Source organism: Cryptomeria japonica, chromosome 2 (genome assembly GCF_030272615.1).
Source record: "Cryptomeria japonica chromosome 2, Sugi_1.0, whole genome shotgun sequence".
NCBI lineage: Eukaryota > Viridiplantae > Streptophyta > Pinopsida > Cupressales > Cupressaceae > Cryptomeria > Cryptomeria japonica.
This window is the reverse complement of record NC_081406.1, coordinates 318,485,482-318,500,799: the sequence shown is the minus strand read 5'-3', so window position 1 is coordinate 318,500,799 and position 15,318 is coordinate 318,485,482.

Below are 15,318 nucleotides of genomic sequence, written 5' to 3'. Positions count from 1 at the left end.
GATGGAACAAGAACTAGGGCTAATGATGCAAAATTAAGAGAAATCAACATGAACAAAGAGTTTCAAAATAAATATGCAAACACTGAGTACAGATCTATTTATGGGAGGCAGAGAGGAACTTGGGCCTAAAATTTGAGCTCAAAAAATGTTAGACTATGAGGCTAGGTGACCTAGTCATAAAGGTGTCAAATTCGAATATTGAAAATAGTTTCAGGATCAGAATGTTGCTCAAAATCTCCTGAAATTTTGTCAAAAAAGTGTTAGGCATTGTACTCTGATTGCTAGCATCTAGGGTTTTATAATTATTCAAAATCTAGTTCAATTCATCTTAGTCTATACTTCCTAGATCTATATTCCTTCTCTTTTGAGCCTATCACCTACACACATAAGAGAGGAAAAATGTTATTGGGTTGATAGGGGTTCGCCTAGGTCAAACCCTAGCTTTGAAATTAACCCTATGATGAATGAAATGGAAAAGAAAGTGTGCCCTTATGGGGTAGAGGCTAGATCTAGGAATGAAATGCTTAATTGAAGTGTTATACTTTCTTTATGAATCTCCTTTGCCTTGAAGTTTTCATAAAAAGGTTGATGTTTTCATGTATGTCTTCATTAGAACTTGATTGTGGATGTCATCTTGAATGCTTGAAATATCCATACTTGACCTCTCCTTCACTTCTAATGATGCTTGATTTCTTTCTCACTTGAATTTGAATGTGGAGTAAATTTCATTGATGAGAGATGTTTCAAATGAGGGGATAAGACTTGCTTTTATACCTAAATGCATGAAATGTGTTGAAAATAATGAAGAAGGTTGACATCAGAAATCATTTCTAGCTCAACATTTTTTGGCTATTAGAGGGTTAAAAAATGGGTCCTTTTGATCTGGACTATGGTGCCTAGCACCTTAGTCCAGGAGGATAACATTCACTATACATACTTGATCAATGAGCATTCCTCGTCAGATCTCTCCTTCAATCTTTGCAATAATGTATAGTAGTCCATCAAGTACATTAATAATATCTCTTGAGTCAAAGGTAATGCAAGGGTCATACTTAGGTTTAGGTTTCTCAATAAAGTTCACATCATAGTTGTTGGCTTCATCACACATATCACTAGGAGTCATAAAGTCGAGTTTCTTAGGCTCAACAACATTGGTGGAAACATAAGGCCAATGACTGGTAAAGGTTTCCAAATTTTGATTAAGAGGTGCCACATATTTATTTCCTTTATCATTCACACCCTCCACAACTATAGTATTAGAATCAATAAGATCTTGAATCGCATGCTTCAATTTATAGCACTTCTCAGTATCATGGCCAACTTGACGATGGTATTGGCAAAAGGCTTTAGGATCAAAGGAAGGTGACAAAGGCTTAAAGGTATATATGGGTTTGATGGTAGGAAGCTTCATCACATTAGAATTAATCAACTTAAGCATGATACTAAGCAATGATTCAGAAAGAGGAGTGAAATTACAACATGTAAAGTTTGATGATGAAGGGGCTAGAACTGGTGTTGCAGTTGCCACTTGAGAATCAATATGATTGGAAAGGTTATTATTGATATTGATATAATTATTACTTTGCTTTTGAAATTTTTGAAAAGTTTGATGAGAATCTTCATTCATATCAACTGGAGCCAATGATGAAGAGGATTAAAGTTGACTCGCTTGAAGCTGATGATTATGAAGTTTTGTGCTTAATTGTTTGAAATATGCATAATCAAAGAACAAAATCTTATCTCTAATATCTTTTTGAAAATTATTAATGAAAATTTTTTGAACATCACCATCAGGCACATGATAAGTAATTTGTGAATGCAAATGTTTAAATTTACCAATGAAAACAGTCACTTTTTCTTTAACTCCTTGTTTACAATGCATCAAATCAATTAAATTAATTTCAGGACCAATATTATTTTGAAAATGTTACACAAATGCATTACAATTTTTGAAAAGAATCAATTAAACAAAGAGGCAAGGAGCAAAACCATTGCAAACCTTCTTTTGTTAAGGTATGAATGAATAGTTTTGCTATTAGTCTATGATTAGTGAGAAGTCACTATGTGAAGTTTGAAATGTTTTCACATGATTTTGGGGGTCACTTTTTCCATTGTATGTCTCCAAACAGGAAAACTCTATGTATCGTGGGACAAGAGTATGAATAGTGTCATCAAAAAGTGGGCTAGCTATATCACATATAGGAAGATTGAATTTGAATTGGGTTATGGAAGCCAATTGTTGTTGCAAAGATGAAATAATTTGGACCAAATTGCTTATAGTGGCTTCGATGGATGAATTGGAATTAGATATGTTAGATTGTGATCTAGAGGTGTATCATTATGATAGGCAGGTGGAGCATTAGGATAGGTGGGTGGAACATTATGATAGGTGGATAAAGCAGAAGGTTGGGAAACAAATGGAAGGCTTTTTGAAGGAGTTATGTAGGAGTATTGATTGATAGGATTCCCCCATGACTAACATGTGTAGCATTAAGATTTTGTGTAGAGGTAGTCATGATGGAAGATGTACATATTAGGCAAAGATGTAGGATGGAATGTGGATGGAATGCTCAACTAGATGATTAAGCAATTCGGCACAATTTTTATTGTCATAACATTATTATCCACAATATGAGAAATGCTACACAACACATTCACTACATGTTCATCACTTTGAATCAATCTTCTTAAACCCTCAATCTGGGAGACTACCTGTCCACCCAAGTGTTCTTGACTCATACATTGTTGAAACTCTCCTAATTTTTGGTCAAGCTTTCCCAATTGTTTAATAGTTACTTGAATTAAAGTGTCATCCTAGTCATGAGAAGCATGAGGGAAATGGTTCTCCATAATATTGGGTGTGTATTGTGTAGGAATAGAGGATTCACCCAAGTTCCCATGGAATAGGTTAGTCAACTTAACCTTAACACCCTTAGAATTTAAACTTTGGGAAGCCATAAGTCTATCACTTCTTCTCACCAATATATTAGATTCAAGATAAAGGATAATGAAATTCATACACAAAGAGGGAAATGCTAATGAAATATATTTGTACCCATAATGCACCTTATACAATTTATAATACAAGAAAAGTAAGTGATTAAACAATGTATGTTTCTAATAGAATGATCAACTAACCACTTATTTAAATATAATGCACTGTGTAAATAACATATTTGAATAATGAATGCTTCTAAATATTACTATGATATGCAATAAAATCATATCTGAAAATATAAATAAAAAATTATACAATGCACAAGTCTAGTTCACCAAAATGTTTATGAGAGAAAATGGGGTTCACCAATCTAAACATTCAAACTAGGAATCAAACCCATTCACAACAACATCATATTAAGGTAAATGGAATTCAGTAGGCCCAACCTCAAACCTATTAGAAAGTGTTGGGAAAGTTATTGGACTTTATTCACCTTGTTTAAGTTGAATTGTTGCAATTGGACAAGATAGAACAATAAATAGGGCTAACAATGCAGAGTTGAGAGAAATCGGCATGAACAAAGAGTTTCATAATAGATATGCACACATTAAGTACAAATCTGGAAATGGGAAGCATAGAGGAACCTAGGCCTATAATTTGAACTCGGAAATGTCAAACTATGGGGCTAGGAGACCTAGTCCTAAAGGTGTCAGATTTGGATATCAAAAATAATTTTGGGATTAGAATATCGCTGAAAAGCTCCTCTTGAAATTTTGCTCAAAAAGTGTCGGACACTATTCGTCAAGATTGCCAATGTCTAGGGTTTTTTTAATTTTTAAAAATCTAGTTCAATTTTTCTTAGCCTATACTTTTTGGATTTGTATTCCTTCTCTTTTGAACCTGTCACCTACACATACAAGAGAAGAAATATGTTATTGGGTTAATAGGGGTTTGTCTATATCAAACCCCGTCTTTAGAATTAACCCTATGATGAATGAAATGGAAAAGAGAGTGTGCCCTTATGGGGTAGAGGCTAGATCTAGAAATGAAAGGCTTAATTGAAATATTATACCTTCTTTATGAATCTACTTTGTGTTGAAGTCTTCATAAAAGGGTTGATATTGTCATGTAGAAATTCATGTGTATATTTATAAGAACTTGATAGTGGATGCCATCTTGAATGCTTAAATTCAAAATATGTGACCTATCCTTCATTGTTCCAATTATGCTTGATTGCTTGGTCACTTGAAATTTAATATGGAGTGATTTTCCTTGATTAAAGATGTTTCAAATGAGGGGGTAAGACTTTCTTTTATACCTAACCTCATGAAACATGTCAAAAATTACGAAGAAGGCTAACATCGAAAATCATTTCCCACTCAACATTTTCTAACCGTTAGAGGGTTCAAAAATAGGCCCTTTTGGTCTAGACTATGGCACCTAGCATCGTGGTCTAGTCCATTTGCGCTAAAAAAAGGTCCAATAATCAGAGTAGAGAATGAAGATTATAGATTTGGCACTAGTTTGAGCAGAATTAGGCATTATTAGGGCATATAAGGCAGAAACACCAAAGGGAGGCCTAAGTGAGTATGAAATTCTACAACGATACAATTTACGACACTATGGGTTTATTTTTTTGTCTTTTACAAGTAGCTAGTTTTTAGAGAACTTTGAAATAAAATATAATGCACCATTGAATATGTAAGAGCCCAAAAATTATAAATAAATATGAAATTTATGAATTTTAGTAAAGTTGTAAAATGTAAAAAAAGTTATAGTTGACGTCATATAGCCTAAGCACTAGAGCAAGTATAGACAATGTCACAATATTTGTTTTATTTCTTTATTTGAAGATTTTTAATTTAAAATAGATAAACAAAATTCATATATATATATATATAGTTGCTTTTGTATTGGTTCTCTACGCATGTTGCAACGGGGATACTCTCATACCTTGTCATGAGCAAGGTGCAAACCCCCTACCCTATTGACACAAATCATTAATGACAATTCTAAAACCCCAATAAGAACTTTCTAACATCCCATACTCTTATTCGTTATTACAACACTAACCCCTCCACCACCCAATCCCTACTCACCTAAGTTACTGAATGCAACCATTCAATCACCAACTTTGTGCATACCAACATAGCACCACTAAGTTACAACCCAAGTTGAATTGCCTATTGCTACCACCATTTTGTCACCAAAGCATTTCCACTAACAATGCCACTAGAACACCACCCACTGGTCACTCACCTACCACTATACTAGGAACCGCCTCACCATTTATTTTTTTGTTTTTTGTAGCAAAAATTCAAGAAGTTTTTTCTTGGGTATACTAAAAGCAGTAATGAATGAATGGGTAACAAAACTGTACTATTTGCAATTATGTAATATGTTTCTACTCATGATCCAATTTTTTTTGAAAATTAGTTTTCTTGTAAACTTTATTATGTACAATCGCATTTTTTAATCTTATAGGCCTGATAACTTAAATCACAAATGAACTTTGATTTGATTCTTAGTTTTTTTAGTGGATTTTTTTTAGCACTATGCATTGATGCTAGCTACTGTGATGTTCCCTGAACGTGCGGTAGTGTAACTAGCAAGGGTGTACGATGTGAAGACAATTGTAAAAGGGAGTGGTCGTACGGTGAAGGGGTCATATGGTGGTGTGAAGAGGGAGTGGTCGTACGGTGAAGAGATTGTATGGTGGTGTGTAGAGGGAGTGGTCGTATGGTGAAGAGGTTGTACGGTGGTGTGGAGAGGGGGTGTTCGTACGGTGAAGATGTTGTACGGTGAAGAGGTTGTATAGTGATGTAACCATACTATGGACTTCAACGTGTGGTAGGAGCGAGGGGAGGGGATCATCCTGTAGTGAAGGAGATTGTAGTCATACGATGGTTTAGTGGACTACTTCGGTTTCAAGGGTTGATGTTCCGCCAGCATATCAAATATTGAACTCTGAATTATAGAAATCCTTGGACAAATTAACATGTATGTATACCAGATATGAAACTAGAAGTAAAATTTGATTCAACAATGATGAGGTTCCAAATTTGCCAGATCCGAAACAAGTACACAGAGCAAAATAGGGTGAGGGATGAATCCCACTGAAACTACGGATACCAAGTAGGGAGGGTCTTCCACTTCTGAAATGGCTGACAACCGAACTCCAACTGGAATTCGCACAAACAAAGAAAAATACCAAATTTGCATGCCTACAACAATGACCATCTCAACCATAAATATGGGCTCCAAGAAATTTCCCGAAGGGTTACAAACGGACCGACATGACCAAAATAAAACTTGACTAATTAAATAAAGGGCCCGAAAGATTTATCATTAAATTTGGGGCCATACAATAAAGTATTTTGATTTTATTATTTAATTATACGGGGACATCACAACTACTTATTCTTATGATATCATTTGATTATACTTCTAGATTTTTAGTCCATATTGGACATTGTAAAATAAAAACTCTACATAATAAGGATTGTCTAAATTGATCTATTTGGTGGAGAGATTAATACAAATGCACTTAACTTATAAAGTGTCATTGCATATTCTATTCTTATGAGCACTTAGTGTTGAATGGTTGAATGGTCTAGAATACCAAGAGGGGGGTGAATCAATATTCCCACAACATACAAAAACTTTCCAAATATTAAATGACCTTAGCAATTAATCTCATCAATATGAATCAGTGAATGCAAAATAAATGAAAAACATAATCACAAGATAAACACTGGATTTTTATACATGGAAAACCCAAATAGGAAAAACCACGAAGAGGGTTAGCTCTCAAGATAATATAACTAGTTATATGGTGTTTATAAAATGGGTGGCTCACTACCGGATGGCTCACTACTCGATTACAAAACGGTTCACTATCGGAATGCTCACTGCAACAAAAATAAATGAATTGAAGAAAATTGCATCTCCAAATGCATGAGGTTGATTCCAAAATAAGCTCAGATATCAAAACCACAACTCACAGTGGATCTAGTAAGGGATCTCTCCAACCTGTCCACAACTGCCTGTAGCAAGTCCGGTAAGGGATTACTCCAATACTATCTTCAATTTGTCAATCCAACTACTTGTAGCTAATCTAGTAAGGGATTACTGCAACACTGTAACTACACTTGAACTTTCCACACACACCTTCGCTCTTACACATATATCATACTCCACTATCCACACCGTACACTTCTCACATGCACTTTGTTATTTTCTCTTCTTACTTCTCTTGAATGCCACACTCACTTACTACCATGTTAATTCACTACTTTGAATATGATCTACTCCTTATCTCTATAGACTTGTTCCTAAGCTAAGTGACCATGAGAAAAAGCATGCTTGGTTAAACTACAATGAAATAGTCTATGAACTAATAAGTCGCAGTTTTTTAGAATATACTACATCACATAGAGCATATTGATTTCCCTATCACTACCATGACCACAATCAAGTATATTTATAGAGATCTTGAATCTTCAATACTCTATGGTGTTTTCTTAGAGAACTTTAAACATGTAGATGAAACTAAATTAACAACTAATCCATTTTATTCCCCATCTACATTAATTTCTACACACCATTGGCGTGAGTGGTTCAAGGGGTGTGTTGTGTAGTCATTCAACATGTACTAAGATTCCAATACCTTTGGCAACTTTACCATGTGTTTATAATAAGGTATCTAATGTGAACTTATTATGTAATGAGAAATGCTCTTAGATGGCATCCATTATGATTCCACCACCAAATCCTATTAACACTATAGAGTTCCAATTTTATTCATCAAGAACTTCTAGAAATTCTTCACAACATGACAATTAATGGGATATGTAGTGTAGTCATATGACATGCATTTAGATTCCACCTTCACATGTTGCTCTTGTAATAGCAAGAATTCAAGTTAACTAAAAGACACTTATTTTCTAAACAAATGGTTCCTAATTACTTATTCTATGATAAAGATTATTTTCAAACAAACTATTCAATGGACAAAAAACAAATATTTTTTATAATTCTATAAATGCTTTAAGATTCATAATGTGTGACTTCTAATCAAGTAAACCATAGAAGAAAAAAATATATCATTTTTTTTTACTAAAAATTAGAAAATAATTCAAAAAATAAATTATAAAACATAAAATAAAATCAAGAGAGGAGCCTAGCACCTAGTATCGAAGCTCGTTACTTAGGACACTAGTATGCCATATGAATGTTTATGCTTCATGTTATCATTTGTACAAACCACAATTCCAAATAGGTTTGATAGTTCACCCAATTTATTTAATCAAACATAGAGACACACCAATAATCTATCCAATGATAAAATTAATAAATAAATATAATAAATGAAAAGGACTTCATTAAATTAATTAAAAAATAGATATGAGAAATAAATATTCAAACACTTACAAACATTTTACAATTAAGTGCTCTCAAACACCTACAATTCAATTCAAGTCCCTATGTTGGTCTTCTAACCTTCATGAATAGTCATATTGAAAAAATCAATAAAATAAAATGTGTGCTCTCTTATTCTATGTGCATCTAGGAATTAAGAGAAATAAGAAAGTAAATAAAACTATAAGTGCCAACCTTGACCTACAAGAAAGACTACCATAGTGTATGCGTTTAATAGAGTAGGTAGTGGTCTACACCAAATAAGTTTCCCTAATAGATAATGGGAGATGTAATATTAAAGAACAATAAAATCATTCAAATAATCAAGAACAATATTTCCCATAATACTAAGCTCCTTAAGGAATTGAGAGATGCGCAGCCCAAGAAATCCTATAAGAGCTTCAAACAACTATGTAGAGCAAGATAATGAAACGAGAATGGAGTCCTTTAGCCATTTAGTAGATTTTATTCAAAATAACCAAGAGAGAGGGATAAGAACTTGAAAATTTTATTTTACAAAGAGAGAATGAGAGTCTTATTTGGGTATGTAAACGTGTAGCATTACATTGCTAAGTGAGCATTAAAATAGGTGGAAATAGATAGCTAATTAAAAAACCAACATTTGAAACTTGAAAACTTTAGGGCGTTGGTACATCACGTGGACATTTGTATTTCACACTCACATCTTAAGGAAATTGCTCAAAATTCTCTCTGTGTTCATAGAATAAAGGCAAGAATGATATTATGGTTCAAAATTTGGGCTAAACTCGGTGAAGAGTAAATAGACTAGGGTCAAAGATCAAATAGACCTATAACATGCACATGCAGTGAGAGTGGAAACTTAATTAGATTCAAAACACTATGTGAAATTATGTGAAATTATAGGGGCATGCAAAAATTTACATTATATTTTTGTCCCCCATTTTAGTAAATTGATGACACTAGGTGATAAGCTAAACTAAAAATAAAATGTTGGAATCAAATAATAAGGATTCTTAAAATGGACATAGTAGAGGACATATAAACTAATATATCTATATTTAAAAAATATATGTAAAATATGTCGAGAGATATCTAATAATAGAAGAGAATCATCTATAAAATAAATGTTCTTCTAAAATACTAAACACCAAGAATACAAATCCATTAAAGTCCTGCATGCAAAAAGTTGTGAATCTAGCTAGAGACAAGTGGTAAGGGTTCTATTTTATTTGGAGTAATAAAATAACACCTCCACAAAAGCTGAAACATGACATATTTCATTCATTTACCCGTCATTTGCATGTCAAATTGTTTCAAAAATAGATTTTTGTTTACGGACATTTTGATGTCATTGTAGATGCCTCTTGACATAATTATTTGGGTACAAGGGTGATTCTCCTAGACCATGAATCTACAAGAACCACAGTGTTAAAAAGACAATCCTATAAAATTGCAATGTTAGAAGAACACATAATCCTACAAGAACAAAAATATATCAGTTCAAAAAGAAAAGTAGTAAATGGAAGAATTAAAAAATGAAAAAAGAATGATATGAAGAAAAAACTATTCAAAAAATATGAAGAAAAAACTATTCAAAAAGAAATAAGGGTGAATGTTTACACCCTCATGTTTTTTGACTGGGTAGTAGGAAGCAAAACAAGAAGGTTGATCAACTAGTATAAGATTCAAAGAGAAGTTATGGAAATACTTTCCAAAGGGTTATTTAAAAATAATAATGACACTATACAAATTGTATCACAATGAAGAGGGCGGGGCTAGGATCCACATGGAGAAAGTGATACAAAAATTTGAGTTCATAAGAAGAATTTATGAAGGTTTTTTGTACACTAAGTGCTTCAAATTTTTCAATGTTTTCTATAAATATATTTTTTAATTTTATTCATTTACACTTTCCATATTTAGAAATTTTGAGCAACCAAAGCATAGAGAGAGACAAATAATCATGCAAATGAGACTTTTGCCACCCTAGACTAAATAATCTCAAAGAGTGACTAGAGTAGAGAGACACAATATGATAGGTGAGTGAATTTAAAATAAAAATAAAAAAAATAATTTATTATTTTCATGCCCAATGGGACCCACACTATAAGTACACATCTTGTGTGGGCACTAGCATTTGATCGATTGCTAGCATGGAAACGACACACATGCATTCTTGGTATGTGTTGTAGTGTCCACCCTTGACCAACCATTATTTTATATCTGATAGACTCATATGGAATTTATTTTATGGATGATGATAGATTAGACATGATTAGACATTACCTGATGCTATGGTTTATACTTGGGCAGTTATGACTTTTACATTATTTAGATGACCTTCCTTGATGATACTTGTTATAGGGATATTATGTAATGATGATGGTATCTTGTGATTGCATGTATGATGCTATGCTTTGATGGTAGATTATGTATTGGTTTATGATACTGATGGTACTAACCCCGATTATATGAGATGATTTCATGATTATTGTGGATTATTGTTTGTATTGTCTTCGTGAGGGAATCAACGTCGCGTCACTCATTGCGAGCGAGATGCGTCATTGCGACATTCCCCCACTTGTCTGTTGTGACATATGTATATTATATGCATGCATGTATCTTCTCTTTGTGGTTGCAGGATCTTGCAGGTACTAGACATTCATTTCCTCCTGGTATCTCTAGGTGCGAGTCCCCCGGCTTGACAGGTGTGAGCATGTCCTTTTTCTCAATGGTAAAATTGTGGTTCGGAGATGACGACAACTCCCTTTGTGTACTTTAGGTTTAATGGTAACACTTGTGTCTTGGTTAGTGTTGGCTTAGTTTGTCATGTTGTGACGGTTGTCTAGTTCCTAGCTTGTGGTTTGATTTCCGTTTGGAGTGCATGTGTGAGTTATGTTAGAATGATTATTGGCAATTTCATGTTAGTTGTATTGTTGATTTTAATGGTCTAGATTTATTTATACTATTTATTGGAATTTTATTTAATTTGATTTATTGGCCTTGGATGATTATTTATTAAATTATTTATTTATTTATTTACTAATGTTTAGTGATTTTATGTTGTTTATTTAATGTTTATGATTATCCATTTTATTTGGATTGATTCAGTATTTAATTATTTATTTGTATTTAATCCATTGCCCTTGGATTATGTTTATTTAATAATTAATATTTTTATTTGGGTCCTTTAGATTATTTTATAAGTCTTTGAGTTATTTATTTAAATTCTCATTTGATTATTTAATTATTGGCGGCTTATGTTTATTTATATAGTTTAATTTTATTTTAGTGGGGTGTATAAATACATATGATATAATAATAATATTTCCCCCACTTGGTTATATAATAAATATATTTTATATATTTTAGTTTTTCTCACCTACCCTTTACCCTCATTGGTTGAAATTGAAATGAGGAGGTAAAAATATTAAATATGGTTTGGTTGGTAAAATATATTCCAAAATGGAATATTTCGATTGGCTGGGAATTTGGTTTGGATTTTGAGTTTTCATGTTTTGTTGATCCACTGATGGTTTTGGGGTTGCTTCTGTGTGGAAAATTCTCTCCAAAATTTCTTGAGCTGAGGTTTGAGACTGGGATTCTAGTTTTGGATTTTTGTTGGATTAGACTGTTGGAGCGCTTCGTCAGTTTCTTTTGCCTTCAGATTGGTCACAGGTTGGAGTTTTATTCCCGTGGCATTTTGATTTTTATGGCTTTTCTGTTTACACTGTGTCTGCAAATGCTTTCTGGGAGTTGGGTAGAAAATAATTTATTTTGCATAGTTCATTGTGGAGAGCTAGGAGGTTGTTTTGTCAATTTCTCCTCCCACACTCGCCCATTCCATCTTTTGTTATTTTCTGAGTTTTCCTATGTCTGGGTGACACTATTCACATTTTGTTTGAATTTATTGACCAAGTATATCATTTCGATTTCATAGCCGTAAAGTCTTATGTGTCGCAACCTGTATTTTATGTTTGTGTTGTAATTGTTGATCTTATGTACAAGTCTGCAACTTTTAGTTGAATGTATCGCAAAAATTATCAACTAGGTTTTCACTAGTTTTATTGGGTTCTTTTGCCTTGACGTTTTCTAAATTCTGTATAAAAATTGTAAAATTTGCAATCTGGGTTTTTAAGTTTGACTAAAACACTACAACTATGTATTTAGAGTTTTCCGATATTTTTGCTTATTTTGTTTTGTTCTCTCAGTCATTTTCTATACCAGAGGCTATGTTAGGATGTTGATTTACTATCTCAAATGTTCTATTACTCAGATTTACTATTGTAATGGCTTTATTGAGTTTTTGTGATTCTCCTTGTTGAATTATATACCTCTCATGTGAAGTGGCCATGAGAGAGGGCTACAAATTGCATTCATATTAGAACCAGCAAGTGTAGGTCCTTGTTGTGATTTTATTATTGTTTTATCAACAACCTTATTGATGCTTGATGTTTATCTTGCTTTGCTTACCAAGAGGTCATGTTGTTATCTTTCCTTCCTTGTTGTAAACTAGATTTCATGTCATGTAATCATGTGTCTCAAATGCGGTATGTATGACCAGCTTGTTGTATGTTTACTTCAGATTTTAATTACTTTCATGTTGGACCTCTTGGGCATTGCTTAGTTTTGTTGATCCATGTTAAGGGGAGTGGGCTTCCTTGTGATGACCAGGATAACGAGAGTTGGGCGGTTGAGTTGATATGCCTTCCGTCTAGATCACCAGGGCACATGAGATATTTCCTTTTGTATTAAACAAGTGATAACATAAAATGAACTTGGGTTGGGTAGTTAGATAACTAATAAGATAATAAATTGTTGAGCCTCATGACTTATGCCTGGGGAGGATGTTTTAGGGTAAGCATGAGAAGACCGAGCTACGGTAAAGCTAATCTCCCTTAGACTCTCATAGGTTGAGATGGCTTCCACATGTTCATCAGGTTTGGGACCCTTGTTAAGTTTTATGGATGGCATGTGATGACACGCCATTCCTACATGAGATCCTTTTTTGTTGATGTTCTTGATTCCTTGCCTTGTTGTTTAGCCTCTAGGAGTTTCTTGATTTCTTATGTGGTCATTTGTTCATGCTTGAGAGTGTTGCTTTAGTGTGTGTCAACCCTTAGACCTAGAGTTGCTTAGGGACCTTCGTCATCTCCTAGCACGAGGGGTGGTTCCTTGCAGGTTCCACATGGTCGGGTGGTTGGTGCTTTTTACCATTGGGTTTTGTTTTCCTTGCTTGATGGTGTTCTTCTCTCTTGCGTGGATGGATCTTCTCTATGATGACAGTTGGATTCTTATGGTAGCGGATTAATGTAAATGGAATCTTGATGTGTCTCTTGTTGTAGTCTTCATTGATGTAAAGAAAATCATAATGTATTCATTGTAGTATATTGTAGGAGATATTGTATAGGTTAGTGGAACTATGTTCATGATGTAGTAGCATGAACATGATATACTCATGATGTGCTATGTAATAGGATGTAGTCATGTTTATAATTGAGTTAGAGGAAGGATCTTGTAATGAATTACTATGGATGTAGTAGCAATGATGGAAAGTTATTCATGTTATTGATTTGGTTTTATGATATTGTATTATGATGTGAATCATGTTCTTGTACAACCATAAATGAATGATGAGACAACTAGACTTAAACCCAATGATTCATGGATTATTAGAGTTGAAAACCTGGAACTAAAACTTAGAAAACTAAATTGAGCGAGTGGCTGAAAATTACTATCATTCTAATGATCAATGACATCCTCCTATAAGTAAATATGATCTCATAAGATGGCTGCAATAAATCAACCCACACATGGTTAAATTAACATTCATGCTCTTTCATTGTCATCTTATAATTTATGCATTTTGTGATAGGATCAATGAATGAGCATATAGGTCTATGCATTATGTTTATGGGCTGCATTACAGACTTAACATAATGGCATTAGAATCTCTTAATGTGAAGGTATTGCATAAGGTATATGTAGTACATAATATGCATCAAGTAGGATGTTAAGTTAGTGATTGAGCATTGCATCATGCATGAGATTTCATGTTAGGAAATGGATATGTTAGATGCATTATTTCTAAGGTGGATGATTGAATATGCATGAGGATTTGGTATGACATAATAGATGCATTGATGCTAAGGAAGAGTAAATATGGGAACTAGGAACATTTGGTTGTTGGAGCTTAAAATGAACCTTAGGTAAGAAGGGGAACCTTACATTAATCATATAGTATATGGTTAAGAATAGCTAGTTGTATCATGATACCTAGGTAAATGGTTAATTTGCATATGTGCATGAATGGGAGTTATCGAATGTCATGTATATGCTTCTTGCATTAACAAGCAATTGGTAGAATGCATTCATGATCATGTAGTTGCATATCATGACAAGAATTTAGATGAGTTGCATTCATACATATGCATTGGTAATAATGAATGAGTAGTATTGTTAAGTAAGTGATGACGTTAAAGTATCCTAAGGATAGAGATGGTATCATTAAGTAATTCTGCCTGTGTAAGTTCTAATCAAGTTAATTACTAGATAAGATGTGTGTGTTATAGAGTTAGTTCATAGTGTAAATCTTGTTAGGAGAAATATTAAATTAAACTTTAAGTGTTTAAACGGAAAAAATTAGCCTATTTAAGGTTAGATTTGTGTAGTTTCTCTAGGGTATTTTGAGTGGGCATTACATGTGTAATTATCCTTCAAGAATGATAGTGCCTAAGGGGTGTGTTAGTGTCCAAGTAGCATGGGAGTCCCTTAGTAAATACAGAAATTTAATGTTCTTAGAATTGGAATAGAACTTTATATGATATGAGATAACTACAAAGATTTTTGTGATTGCAACACACAACTACCATGTGAGAGTACATTGAAGGAAGTGTTCTTGTATTGATGTAGAGGTATCTTGGAGCTCTATCCCACTAGGAGGTTGTATTTCTATTCTATATAGGTGTATAATAGGT